Source organism: Oncorhynchus mykiss, chromosome 9 (assembly GCF_057628025.1).
Source record: "Oncorhynchus mykiss isolate SJ-2025 chromosome 9, ASM5762802v1, whole genome shotgun sequence".
In the NCBI taxonomy this organism is placed as follows: domain Eukaryota; kingdom Metazoa; phylum Chordata; class Actinopteri; order Salmoniformes; family Salmonidae; genus Oncorhynchus; species Oncorhynchus mykiss.
The window spans coordinates 69,144,109-69,159,836 of record NC_143030.1 but is presented as its reverse complement, the minus strand read 5'-3'; positions in this window follow the sequence as shown (position 1 = coordinate 69,159,836).

Here is a 15,728-nt window from a genome sequence, read left to right as displayed (position 1 = left end):
CCCAAATAAATGCTTCAGAGTTCAAGTAACAGACATCAACATCAACTGTTCAGAGGAGACGGAGTCAGGCCTTCATGGTCGAGTTGCTGCATAGAAACCACTACTAAAGTACACCAATTAGAAGAGACTTACTTGGGCAAGAAACACGAGCAATGGACATTTGCTTCAATTTGTCCTTTGTTCTGATGATCCAAATTGGAGATTTATGGTTCCAATCGCCGTGTCTTTGTGAGACGGTGTGGGTAAACGGATGATCTCCACACTTTTATTTCCCACTGTAAAGCATGGAGGAGGAGGTGTTATGGTGTGGGGGTACTTTGCTGGTGACACGGTCTGTGATTTATTTAGAATTCAAGGCACACTTAACCAGCATGGCTACCACAGCATTCTGTAGTGATACGCCATCCCATCTGGTTTGGGCTTAGTGGGACTATCATTTGTTTTCCAACAGGACAATGACCCAACACACCTCCTGAAGGAAAAGCAGCCAACAAGTGCTCCACATACGTGGGAACTCCTTCAAGGCTGTATGAAAAGCATTCCAGGTGAAGCTGGTTGAGGGAATGCCAAGAGTGTGCAAAGCTGTCAAAGGCAAAGGGTGGCTATTTGAATTCTCAAATCTAAAATGTATTTTGATTTTGTTTAACACTTGATTTTATGTGTTATTTCATAGTTTTGATGTCTTCTATTATTCTACAATGTAGAAAATAGTAAAATAAAGAAAAACCCTTGAATGAGTAGGTGATCTAAAACTTTTGACAGGTAGTGTATCTTATTTACATAAGTATTCAGAATATTTAAGACTCGATATTGAGCTCAGATGCATCCGGTTTCCATTGATCATCCTTGATGTTTCTACAACTTGATGGGAGTCCACCTGTGGTAAATTCAATTGATTGGACATGATTTAGAAAGGCACACACACCTGTCTAAGGTCCCACAGATGACAGTGCATGTCAGAGAAAAAACCAAGCCATTAGGTTGAAGGAATTGTCCATAGACCTCTGAGACAGGATTGTGTCGAGGCACAGATCTGGGAAAGGGTACCAAAATATTTCTGCAGCATTGAAGGTCCAAGAACACACTGTTAAATGGAAGAAGTTTGTGGCTCCAAAGACTCTTCATAGAGCTGGCCGCCTGGCCAAACTGAGCAATCAGGGGAGAAGGGCCTTGGTCAGGGAGGTGACCAAGAACCTGATGGTCACTGACAGAGCTCCAGAGTTCCAGAAGGACAACCATCTATGCAGCACTCCACCAATCAGGCCTTTATGGTAGAGTGGCCAGACGGATGCCAATCCTCAGTAAAAGACACAACAGCCCGCTTGGAGTTTGCCAAAAGGCACCAAAAGGACTCTCAGACCATGAGAAACAAGACTCTCTGGCCTGATGAAACCAAGATAGAACTCTTGCCCTGAGTGCCAAGCGTCATGTCTGGAGGTGAAGCAAGGTGGTGGCAGCATCCTGCTGTGGATATTTTTTTTATCAGAGACAGGGACTGGGAGACTCAGGACCTCAGACTGGGGCGAAAATTCACCTTCCAACAGGACAACGACCCTAAGCACACAGCCAGAACAACACAGGAGTGGCTTCAGGACAAGTCTCTGAATGTCTTTGAGTGGCCCAGCCAGAGCCCGGACTTGAACCCAATCGAACATCTCTGGAGGGACCTGAAAATAGCAGTACAACGACACTCCCCATCCAACCTGACAAGAACGAGAGATTCTGCAGAGGAGAATCTCCCCAAAAAGTTTGTAGCCACATACCCAAGACTCGAGGCTGTAATCGCTGCCAAAGACGCTTCAACAAAGCACTGAGAAAAGGGTATGAATACTTATGTCAATGTTTCCATTTATTTTATACATTAGATAAAATTTAGAAAAATCTGTTTTTGCTTTGTCATTCAGGTAGTGTAGATTGAGGGGGGAAAAAACTACTTAATCAATTTTAGAATAAGGCTGTGGAAAAACTCAGTGTCTGAAAAGTTTCTGAATGCACTGTACAGTAACTAAGACTATGACTAAGAGCAATGTACTGTTCTATGGAGTACGGTTACTTTTACAATGTACAATTATTGTTGTGCTGGTAGCCTAGCAGTTAAGAGTGTTGGGCCAGTCACCGTAGGGTCCCTGGTTCGAATCACCGAGCCAACTAGGTGAAAATTCTGTTGATGTGCCCTTCAGCAAGGCACTTAACCCTACTTGGGAAAGGGGGATAACCTAGTCAGTTGTACAATTGAATGCATTCAACTGAAATGTGTCTTCCGAATTTAACCCAACCCTAATTGCTCCTGTAAGTCGCTCTGGACAAGAGCGTCTGCTAAATGACTAAAATGTCAATATATAATTTAACAGCTTTGACAGTGCTGCAGCTAAAGAGGGTTGATGCAGAGTACCATAATAAAATGGTAGACAAACACCTATATAGGGCTCTGGTCCACTAGCCACGTAGGACCAGCCTGATTTTTGCGCTCCCCATTCCATTTAACAAGAGTGAGCTACAGACAGGTCTGGCTGGTTCACAAGGCTACTGGTCCACAATCATTATCAATAATTAAACATGACATCTCACCTGGTCCTCTATAAACCATCTCTCTCTCACAGAGCTCCATGTCAGCCGAGTCGTCGTGTCCTGAGGTGTTCAGCTCAGCCCTGGTCAGGAAGTCCTTTGGGGCCTCAGCAATGGCCCTGATAGCCTGGTTCTCCAGGGCCAAGGCTGTGTGACACGTCAGAATGGACATAGGACCTGGATGTAGTGGGGTGTCCAACAGGAAATTAACAGATGGGGGGGGAGGACATACGCTGCAAGAAGTTTATATTCCTCAAAGTAGATTAATACAGCTAAATAGGCTGCAGGGGAAGTAAAAGGCTGATTTTTGTGAGCATGTACAACCAAACTGTAAGCCTTGTTAACGCTGTTCTAGGAGGTGTGTGTAGCAAAGTGTTATTTTAGTATCAAAGTATTTTAGAAGCTATTTTGGTATCAAAGACCCATCATTTAAGTTTGCCTTAAAAAAAAGCCAGAACTTTTATATTGGGTTTTGTCTGGCATCCCAGGAAATCAAGCGAGAAATCATGTGCAAATCCTGGAGACGGTCATGGTTAATTTTTTAACACATTCTTACATACTGACTAGACTGGGCATGTTGATTTTGTCCATCCACAACAGACGCGATCAGGACACGCAGATTGAAATATCAAAACGAACTCTGAACCAACTAGATTAATTTGAGGAAAGGTCATGCACATTTAGCTAGCTAGCTTGCTTGCTGTTGTTAGCTAATTTGTCCTGGAATATAATCATTGGGTTGCTATTTTCTGGATCTTTGTAGAATTTTGACCCCTTTTGAGTCACAAAAAAAGCGTGTTCCCTACTCTGACAATTAAATTGACAGTTAGTTAGTTTCTAGTAATCTCTCCTCCTTTAGTCTTCTGTGGACTTTATATGGCAGTTGGCAACTAACTTTAAAGGTGCATTACCACCACCAACTGGACTTGAGTGTGGACCTCAGTTCATCTTTGAATCCCCCACGCGGGGATATATGCTCCTAAAACCCAATGAGGAGATGGGAGAGGACGAACTTGCAGCGCACAAATATAAAAAATAGAACAAAGTAATATATTAGTGCCTGGCTACGCAGATGCTAATTGATGCGGGCGAGCAGTTTGGATAAAATTGTAAAATAGAATGTACACATACATGTTATTCAACGCTCGCAACGCTGGCAGTGTGGTCAGCACGTTAGACAGCTGTGTTGCAAAGGCAGGAAGTAGCTTTGAGCAGAGTGCAGTTGCACTCATGCGCATTCCCCACCAGAGTGTATAACACTTAAAACATGGGAGTCAAAACATGCAACATTTTAGACAGTTTGGGGGTGAACATTTGAGGAATAGAGGCGTTTATTCCTTCCAACTGAATTGACTATCCCCTTTGTTAATAAGGGGGAAAACCAACAGACCATGGGAAGAGGTTAACATTGTCCTGGTTTGGATCTGAACAGCTATAACAAGCTGCCAGACTTGATTAGGGAGAGTGTAAATTAATATTTGGAGTGAAAATCAGTTGAAAAAAAATTCTGGGTATATTAGCCATGGGTTAATCATTATATTATGGATATATCATAAGAGCAGGAAACTTGGTGGGAGTCAGACTTTACGTACGTCGCTGAGCTCTAGCGGCAGGCTCTCCGTGGGCTGTAACGCTGCAGCACTCCGGTACATGTCTCTGGGTAGTACTGCATCTAGCTGCTCTGGGGCCAGGGCTGTCTGCTGTTCAGGCTGGTACATGGGGGGCGGCAGGCAGAGATGCAGGGGGCAGCGAGGCTCCTCAGACTGGCCCATGTGGACCGGCCTATCACACGGAACATCTTTTAGCCCCGGACACATGTTAAACAGTACCTGGTTACTGTCCTTGTAGATGTCTTAGTCTTATGGTCAAGGATAAACACTTAATTAAATAAAGTATTAGATTGCATCTTTGTGGAAAACACCATCAGACCGTGACTATTAGATCTAGGATATTAAGTCTATAGGATGTTATTGCATTTCCATAGATGCATATGGCATTAAGAAGTTAAACAGAAACAAACATCTACCAGTTAGTAACACATATAACATGGAGATTATCAGGGTTACTACAATTACCACATACCAATAAACGTAATATAATTACACTATGAATTAGACTTATGCAGCGATTACCAGCATTACGCTCACTACAATAACCGTATTTGGGTACTTGTATGAAAAGCTGGAAGGTGCAAATTATTTACAAGGTTGATTGGTTTTGTACAACGATACTCTGTACCTCATTTACAATAGCTTTACTTTGAATTAAATCAGGGTTTATTGATTCTTGGAAAAACATGCTAAATCAACAGCTGAATCACTTGCTACATCAGTCATTATGTTCAGCTTACTCTTGGTGACTATACAGTGCATTCAGAAAGTATTCAGACCCCTTGACTTTTCCACACATTTTGTTACATTTCAGCCTTATTTTAAAGTTGATTAAACTACTGTTGTCTCATCAATCTACACACAATACCCCATAGTGACAAAGCGAAAACGGGTTTAGATATTTTTGCAAATGTATACAAAAATACAATACAGAAATACCTTATTTACATAAGTGTTCAGACCCTTTGCTATGAGTCTCGAAAATGAGCTCAGGTGAATCCTGTTTCCATTGATCATCCTTGATGTTTCTACAACTTGATTGGAGTCCACCTGTGGTAAATTCAATTAACTGGACATGATTTGGAAAGGCACACACCTGTCTATATAACGTCCGACAGTTGACAGTGCATGTCAAGGAAAAAACCAAGCCATGAGGTCGAAGAAATTGTCCATAGAGCTCCGAGACAGGATTGTGTCGAGGCACAGATCTGGGGAAGGGTACCAAAAAATGTCTGCAGCATTGAAGGTCCCCAAGAACACCATGGCCTCAATCATTCTTAATTGGAAGGAGTTTGGAACCACCAAGATATTTTACAGCAGCAGGGACTGAGACTAGTCAGAATCGAGGGAAAGATGAGCAGAGCAAAGTACAGAAAGATCCTTGATGAAAACCTACTCCAGAGTGCTAAGGACCTCAGAATGGGGTGACGGTTCACCTTCCAACAGGACAACAATCCTAAGCACACAGCCAAGACAACACAGGAGTGACTTCGGGACAAGTCTCTGAATGTCCTTGAGTGACCCAGCCAGAGCCCGGATTTGAATCTGATCGATTGAGGGGAAAAAAACGATCTAATCCATTTTAGAATAAGGCTGTAACGTAATAAAATGTGGAAAAAGTCAAGTTGTATGAATACTTTCTGAATGCACTGTAAGCAGGTTACGTTTGAAAACATTGTTGGATGTATGCATCTGCTTGAAATAATGATATTATCATTTGTTAAGGAGAAAAGGAGGTGTTTGTTCCTTCCAACTGAATTGACTATCCCCTTTGCTAGAATGGGGGAAAACCAACAGACCATGGGAAGAGGTTAATGTTGCCCTGGTTTGGATCTGGACAGCTACAACAAGCTGCCAGACTTGATTTAAGGCCACGTTCACAATAAGAGGGAGTGTGAAAATGCAGGTGCATCTTCTTCAGTTCAAGCACATGTAAGGGCACAAATGTCAGAGTAGCGAGGCTGGCTGGTTAACATGGCAACATCCAAGCTTATGTTGTAGATTTTGCCACAAAGAGCATTAATAACTTACATAAGTCCATGTAAGTTATTGTACTCGTGCACATTTTAAAATCAACCCATGATGGATCATAGATCATACTATGACGGATACGAGAGATGCAGTGTCGTGTCATTGGGATAAAATGGTTAGAGCAGCGGGTCCCCTCCACGTAGAAGACACACCTCTGGTTGGATCTCACTGTACGGACCTGTAGAGAGAACACACAATAACAGGGCAAAAAAGATTAAAATCTTCAAACAAAAACTTCAGCTTCAAGTTTAACACAAAATACATATTGAACAGAGGTTTCACATGCATTTGCTAACAAGTTATTCACGAAATATGGCAAACTATCTGTGCAGTCTGCAACAAAATATCACACTGTGCCCTCTACTGGCACTGTATTGTACATAGAAGGTCAAGCAGAGTGGTTTTACGGTTGGTTTTTTAACAACAAAACCGATGCATGCGGAACATTGGGGCAAAACAGACAGGGTTGGCTTAGATTGTTACCCAACTATATTTAGTCTCCAAATGTTTATTGAAAACATATATACATTTGCACAATGAGCACCCATCTCTCAAATAAATTGTTAGTAAGTTAGCTAGCATAGAAGTGAAATCAGTCGAAACACCTCAAAACAAGACATCAAATCAAACGTCAAAATGTCACATGCGCTGAATACACGTGTACCTTACAGTGAAGTGCTTACTTACAAGCCCTTAACCAACAATGCAGTAAAGAAAATACTTTATAAATAAACACTTTTTAAACAATAAAATACCAAGTTTAGAAGCTTCTGATACGCTAATTGACATCATCTGAGTCAATTGGAGGTGTACCTGTGGATGTATTTCAAGGCCTACCTTCAAACTCAGTGCCCCTTTGCTTGACATCATGGGAAAATCAAAATAAATCAGCCAAGACCTCAGGAAAAAAAATTGTAGACCTCCACAAGTCTGGTTCATCCTTGGGAGCAATTTCCAAACGCCTGAAGGCACCATGTTCATCTGTACAAACAATAGTATGCAAGTATAAACACCATGGGACCACGCAGCCGTCTTACCGCTCAGGAGAAAGGCGCGTTCTGTGTCCTAGAGATGAACGTACTTTGGTGCGAACAGTGCAAATCAATCCCAGAACAACAGCAAAGGACCTCGTGAAGATGCTGGAGGAAACAGGTACAAAAGTATCTATATCCACAGTAAAACGAGTCCTACATCGACATAACCTGAAAAGCCACTCAGCGAGGAAGAAGCCACTGCTCCAAAACCGCCATTAAAAAAAGCCAAACTACGGTTTGCAACTGCACATGGAGACAAAGATCATACATTTTGGAGAAATGTCCTCTGGGATGAAACAAAAATAGAATGGTTTGGCCATAATGACCATCGTTATGTTTGGAGGAAAAAGGGGGAGACTTGCAAGCTGAAGAACACCATCCCAACCATGATGCACGGGGGTGGCAAAATGGCTTAAGGACAACAAAGTCAAGGTATTGGAATGGCTATCACAAAGCCCTGACCTCAATCCTATAAAAAACGTTGTGGGCAGAACTGAAAAAGCGTGTGCGAGCAAGGAGGCCTACAAACCTGACTCAGTTACATCAGGCGGAATGGGCCAAAATTCACCCAACTTATTGTGGGAAGCTTGTGGAAGGCTACCCGAAATATTTGACCCAAGTTAAACAATTTAAAGGCAATGCTACCAAATACTAATTGAGTGTATGCAAACTTCTGACCCACTGGGATTGTGATGAAAGAAATAAGAGCTGAAATAAATATCTACTATCATTCTTACATTTCACATTCTTAAAATAAAGTGGTGATCCTAACTGACTTAATTAAGGGAATTTTTACTAGGATTAATTGTCAGGAATTGTGAAAAACTGAGTTTAATGTATTTGGCTAAGGTGTATGTAAACTTCCGACTAACTATGCAAGTCAGTGAAGAACAAATTCTTATTTACAGTGACGGCCTACCCCAACCAAACCCGGATGACGCTGGGCCAATTGTGCGCCGCCCTATGGGACTCCCCATCATGGCCGGATGTGATACAGCCCTTGAGCTACCTAGCTAGCTAGACATCTGATTGAAATATCAGCGACTATTTACCAGTTGTATACTCGTTCTCCAAGAGTCAGGGGGTTTTGTTTGGGGGATGTCTGTTGTCGCGGCAGGAGTTGAGGGATGTGAAAAAAATTCCCACTGTCAGCAGCGTCTCTGCCATTTGCCACTAAAAGTCTATTTTGAAGTAGTTTGTTTCACCTCTCGGCCTATGTCGTGGTTGTTATATAAATATTCATACACATAGCTCATATAAACAAAGACATTCCGTCGTAAGAACACATACACCCAGCCATAAGACTGACCCCCTCTTCCTTATATAAACACACATCTCATCTCCCTCTAACTGGCCGGTCCCAAGAGCAAAGAACTTTTGCTGTGCACCAATGGGGCCCGCTCTGGCTAGAGCAAGGCCCGCCTCCAACCCTCCGACCAGTCAAGAAGACCGAAACGACAAGACTCCACCTACTTTATTCTATGTATAAAAATGTATGTAACCATTGTATAGGCCTCTTTTTCACCTGGCTCCTTGCCGAGTTATGTGAACTAGGTCCGTGCACGTAAAACTGCGGGACAAGATATCTCTGACTCATTAAAACTGTCTTTTGTTACAACTGAAATCCACTCTGTCCAGCGTCCGTGATTTGGTCTCAACTCTCCAGTATTTGAACACTAACATGGTCTACTCGCATAGGTAGGCGAGATTAGAACTCAGATCAAGAAGCCTTCTGAGCGTTGATCAACACTGGGAAGGCAATAATATGTGGATAAACGATAATTAAAATAAAAAAGGCGAGTAAATGCCATTTCACAAATGTACATTTTAGTCATTTAGCAGACACTCTTCTCCAGAGTGATGTACAGTAGTGACTGCACACATTTTAGTACTGGTCCCCAGTGGAAATCGAACCCACAACCCTGGCATTGCAAGCGCCATGCTGTACCAACTGAGCTACACAGGATTATAAAAAAATTGCGTAAACGCTATTTACCCTCCACTACGTCGCTGGATGGGTCTGGCAAAGCCATTCCTAAACATCAATATCCTGCAAGGCAGAACTGAATCTGCATTTGCCCTGCATTTTAGCTAACAATGTGATGTTTGGAGGCGCCTAGTCAGTTCTGTACCTGCCTGGCTAACACTGAACCCACACCAGCTGTGCAAGTGCGCCATCATGCATACATTTATTTTGTCCCCCTACACCAAACACGATCACAACATGCAGGTTAAAATATAAAAACAAACTGAACCAATTACATTCATTTGGGGACAGGTCGAAAAGCATGACACATGTATGGCAATTTAGCTAGTTAGCTTGCACTTGCTAGCTAATTTGTCCTATTTAGCTAGCTTGCTGTTGCTAGCTAATTTGGCCTGGGATATAAACATTGAGTTGTTGTTGAAATGCACAAGGTCCTCTACTCCGACAATTAATCCACATAAAACAGTCAACCGGCTTTTTCCATCTTTGAACTTATATGGTGATTGGCATCTAAACTAATAGTATTACCACCACGACCTGCAACACAGTTCATCTTTCAATCACCCACATGGGTATAACCAATGAGGAGATGGCACGTGGGTACCTGCTTCTATAAACCAAATGAGGAGATGGGAGAGGCAGGACTTGCAGCGCGATCTGCGTCAGAAATAGAAAGGACTTCTAGTTTAGTCCTTGGCAACGCAGACGCTCATTGACGCGCACGAGCAGTATGGGTGCAATAATAGGCTCTATGCATTATACCGCCTCCAACGTTCTAATTTACTTCTGACCGGGTTGATGACTTCCGGAGCGAGTTCTGCTATTGGTTTTTATCATTAGCTTACTAGCTATCGTCGATGCATTTCTGACTGAAATCGTTCGCAATGACTACGTTTAAATTACAGCACCGCAAAGGAGGTGCTAATGAACATTGTTCAGTGCCTCTGTGTTCAGTTTCTTCCAAATGTAATGGTATTGTGAGCAACCATTGTTTCCCGGTCAATGTAGAGCTCAGAAAAAGGTGGTTGGTGGCAGTACGTTTTGACAACTTTACGGTCACCAAACACACAAAGGTGTGTAGAACACAGTTTGTCGAAAGTGACTTAGTTGAGGGAAAAATTGTGGGGGGGGGGGGACAATACCTAAAAAAGGGTGTTGTTCCGACTGTCTTTGCGTGGAACAGGCACATTAAAAAGAGACCTGGTGTTTGGGAAAGAAGACAGAAACCTCCTGCTCCGACTGAGGGGGAGGAAGAACAAGGTGCGCTGCCTATGGACTGTGCCGTCTCTGATGGGGTCCAGACCCATGATTAATGTGCAGTCCCTGAACCCGCAGCCCTGGACAAGAGAAATTGAGGAGCTTTGAGCCAAGCTGGAGAAACTGACCACCCAACGCGGCTTTGGTCTACAGCGATTTGCTGGTTCTGACGAGGATATACGTTTTTACACAAGGTACAGTAATGTTTTTTTATTATCCAGCATTACTATTGTTTATTATTTACTATTAATTATTAGTATTATTATCCCAAAGTCCATCTTACCTTTAAGTACATGTTCATTGTTATTTGAAACTAGGCTAGCATATCTTAGCCTAAGTAGGCACATTGAATGTATATTGTCTTTACATTAGTTTTCAGTTAACCCCCAAAAATGCTCCCAGGTCGTTGCTTCAAATAAGATTTGGTTCTTAGTCCACTTTCCATGTTAAATAACAGAACATTCAAAACAAATTCACTGCTGTGTTGATAGCTGCTGTGAATTACAGTACGAATTGCAGTAACAAGAAACGAGGCTACAATAGCAGCTAGGTCATGTCTAGTGCTTAGAGAAGATGGGCAATAACAGTATTGAGCTTTTTTGGTATTCAAATACTCTGGGTCCATCTTTAGATTTGCAAGCTACACCCACCTGATGGCCTTCTGGCACTTGATTGAGCGGGCAGCAGAGACCAAGTTTAAAAGAGTCACAAGCACCAATCCATCTGAAACAAGTGTTACTCGAAGAAAACCAGTAAGGGACAACTTCATTAAATACTTGAGTATATTATTTGTTCTTACTGTAATTGTTAAACATTATTTACTTTTTGTTATGGACCGAATATAAGGACTATTGTACTAAAATGGGTTTCTTTAAGTTCAGACACTGCCATCAATCGACGAATTCTTCTTGTTTATCTGTTGCTGGGTCTGAAGCAGAAGGATTTAGCCCATCGGTTCAGCATCCACCAATCGACAGTGAGCCGGATTATCATCTCTTGGGCCAACTTCCTCTACTGTCTGCTTGGATGAGCACGGATATGGATCCCCAAGAAAACTGTAAAAGCCCACCTGCCACCTGAGTTCAAGGACTATCCAGACACCCAGGTAGTGATTGACTGCACTGAACTCCGCTGCCAGACACCATCTTCACTACTACTGCAGAGTGAGGTGTTTTCTTCCTACAAGTCACACTGTACCTTTAAGGGCATGTTGGGAATGTCACCACATGGAGCTGTCGCTTTTGTGTCATCGTTGTATGCTGAATCTGTGAGTGACGAGGAGATCTTCAAGCAGTCTGGAATTATTTCCTTACTCACCCCTGACATGGCCATTATGGTGGATAAGGGATTTCTCGTAGATTACATTGTTCCGTGCAAGGTCTACCGGCCAGCCTTTCTGTCAAGACCCACACAGATGCCAGCGCATGAGGTTAGGGAGACCCAATCCATTGCCAGGCTGAGAGTACATGTTGAAAGAATGATCCGCAGAGTAAAGGAGCACAAGCTGTTTGACACAGTCATCCCCCTGACCATCTCAGGCAGCATCAACCAATTATTTGCAGTGGCGTGCCTGTTGGTCAACTATCAAAACGGACCTTTGGTCAGAGCATGGGCCAAGCCAGTGTAAATGTACGTGTTTATTTTCTAGCAGAAAAATAATCATTTGTTTATCTATGACATGTATCAATCATTTGTGTTGTAGTGAATATCAGTTTGTGTGGAGCTTGTATTGTCTTTAATTAGGCAATGAGTAACAGGGGTGGGGGGAAGAAATCAGGTAAACACAGAATAGCCAGAATGCAAGATTGAATACGATGTTGAAGATGTGTAATTGACTAACTGAACTGTTGAACATTTTTTAAACAAATCTATTCTACTGTAGATTTCTTCACAAGAACATCAATACTTATTTTTCATAAAACCACTAAATTTGGCACCCATGCAGGGGATCAATTCAGGTGCGAGACACTTCTGCAAGTAGTGGTAAAAATTAAAAAGTGGTCAACGTTCTCTCTTATAGTTTTTGAAACCTGTAGATCTTAATATATCCTTTCAACTAGGATGTCCTCCTGTGCACAGCTGACAAAGTCACACCAGCTACAACCTGTGAGAAGGATTTGACCTTGCACCTGCCAGTAGTAAGCATGAGATCTCAACTTCAGCTCTCCATTCTGTATCTTCAGGTAAGGGCAGTCAACATAACTTGGTACATTTGGGCACTTGACCTCTAAGAGTCCAACGTGTGGTCTTACACTGGGATCAAATATGATTCCATCTGGAGAGGATCCTAAACACGGAGCATTTGGGTGCACTACGAAGCCACACGGAAAGAAGTTAACATTCTTCAGTGTGCAGTACTCCTGTACAGCCACTGGCTCCATGGCTAGCCCCCTCTTCATCTTCATGGTCTGCATACACATAACACTTTCTGCAACACAGGAGCAGTGGCTTTGGACCACTATCACTGGTACGGAGTGCTTTAACACCATCTCTGAAGATAAGTGTGATGAAAGACTAAAGTGAGAATAAATAACAATAAACATAGTAGTGTCTAGTCTTCTTAACTAGGGGCTCATTTAACTATACAGGAATACATTGTGTTTCAGTAACAAAACTACCAAACACTGCATCAACAGATCTTTAGTGCTGCTTTTGATACCGTCGATCACCACATTCTTTTGGAGACATTGGAAACCCAAATTGGTCTACATGGACAGGTTCTGGCCTGGTTTAGATCTTATCTGTCGGAAAGATATCAGTTTGTCTCTGTGGATGGTTTGTCCTCTGACAAATCAACTGTAAATTCCGGTGTTCCTCAAGGTTCCGTTTTAGGACCACAATTGTTTTCAATATATATTTTACCTCTTGGGGATGTCATTCGAAAACATAATGTTAACTTTCACTGCTATGCAGATGACACACAGCTGTACATTTCAATGAAACATGGTGAAGCCCCAAAATTGCCCTCGCCAGAAGCCTGTGTTTCATCCATAAGGAAGTGGATGGCTGCAAACTTTCTACTTTTAAACTCGGACAAAACAGAGATTCTTGTTCTAGGTCCCAAGAAACAAAGAGATCTTCTGTTGAATCTGACAATTAATCTTGATGACGTTACTCTGGACCCTGATCTCTCTTTTGACCAACATATCAAGACTGTTTCAAGGACAGCTTTTTTCCATCTACGTAACATTGCAAAAATCAGAAACTTTCTGTCCACAAATGATGCAGAAAAATGAATCCATGCTTGTTACTTCTAGGTTAGACTACTGTAATGCTCTACTTTCAGGCTACCCGGATAAAGCACTAAATAAACTTCAGTTAGTGCTAAATACGGCTGCTAGAATCCGGACTGAAAAATGTGATCATATTACTCCAGTGCTAGCCTCCCTATACTGGCTTCCTGTTAAGGCAAGGGCTGATTTCAAGGTTTACTGGTAACCTACAAAGCATTACATGGGCTTGCTCCTACCCACCTTTCCGATTTGGTCCTGCCGTACATACCTACATGTACTCTACAGTCACAAGACGCAGGCCTCCTAATTGTCCCTAGAATTTCTAAGCAAACAGCTGGAGGCAGGGCTTTCTCCTATAGAGCTCCATTTTATTGGAATGGTCTGCCTACCCATGTGAGAGACGCAGACTCGGCCTCTACCTTTAAGTCTTTACTGAAGACTCATCTCTTCAGTGGGTCATATGATTGAGTGTAGTCTGGCCCAGGAGTGTGAAGGTGAACGGAAAGACTCTGGAGCAACGAACCGCCCTTGTTGTCTCTGCCTGGCCGGTTCCCCTCTCTCCACTGGGATTCTCTGCCTCTAACCCTATTACAGGGGCTGAATCACTGGCGTGATTCATGCTGTCCCTAGGAGGGGTGAGTCACTTGAGTGGGTTGAGTCACTGATGTGATCTTCCTGTCTGGGTTGGCGCCCCCCCCCCCCCCTTGGGTTGTGCCGTGGCAGAGATCTTTGTGGGCTATACTCGGCCTTGTCTCAGAATGGTAAGTTGGTGGTTGAAGATATCCCTCTAGTGGTGTGGGGGCTGTGCTTTGGCAAAGTGGGTGGGGTTATATCCTTCCTGTTTGCCCTGTCTGGGGGTATCATCGGATGGGGCCACAGTGTCTCCTGACCCCTCCTGTCTCAGCCTCCAGTATTTATGCTGCAGTAGTTTGTGTCGGGGGGCTAGGGTTCGTTTGTTATATCTGGAGTACTTCACCTGTCTTGTCCGGTGTCCTGTGTGAATTTAAATATGCTCTCTCTAATTCTCTTTCTTTCTTTCTCTCGGAGGACCTGAGCCCTAGGACCATGCCTCAGGACTACCTGGCATGATGACTCCTTGCTGTCCCCAGTCCACCTGGCCGTGCTGCTGCTCCAGTTTCAACTGTTCTGCCTGCGGCTATGGAACCCTGACCTGTTCACCGGATGTGCTACCTGTCCCAGACCTGCTGTTTTCAACTCTCTAGAGACAGCAGGAGCGGAAGAGATAATATTAATGATCGGCTATGAAAAGCCAACTGACATTTACTCCTGAGGTGCTGACCTGTTGCACCCTCGACAACTACTGTGATTATTATTATTTGACCATGATGGTCATTTATGAACATTTGAACATCTTGGCCATGTTCTGTTATAATCGCCACCTGGCACAGCCAGAAGAGGACTGGCCACCTCTCATAGCCTGGTTCCTCTCTATGTTTCTTCCTAGGTTTTGGCCTTTCTAGGGAGTTTTTCCTAGCCACAGTGCTTCTACACCTGCATTGCTTGCTGTTTGGGGTTTTAGGCTGGGTTTCTGTACAGCACTTTGAGATATCAGCTGATGTAAGAAGGGCTATATAAATACATTTGATTTACCAACTAACCTGTTAAATGGGCAATTCTAAATTGGGATTGGGACCCATCATTAAAATCGATCTACTGATAAGATTAAACATTGACACCGTCTCCAACACATTTTGACCATGATGTGTTGCTATCTATAACCTTTCCCTACTCTCATGCTGTGCAGCTTCTCACTCTTCCTCATGGACCTGTGGCAGGCAGCCCTCACGGTGATCTCCCCTGTCAATGTATCTTAGTTAGATACTGTGTAGAAGACATGAATAACAATTATTTTAAGCTAGCAAGCAGAACTTAACCAAGCTAACGAAAATATACACATTCTCAGGTAGATTGTCAAACTTACGTCATTTTACGAAGTAACTAGCTAGCTACAGTTAATAGTTCAATTAGCTAGCTAATGATTGTAGCTAGC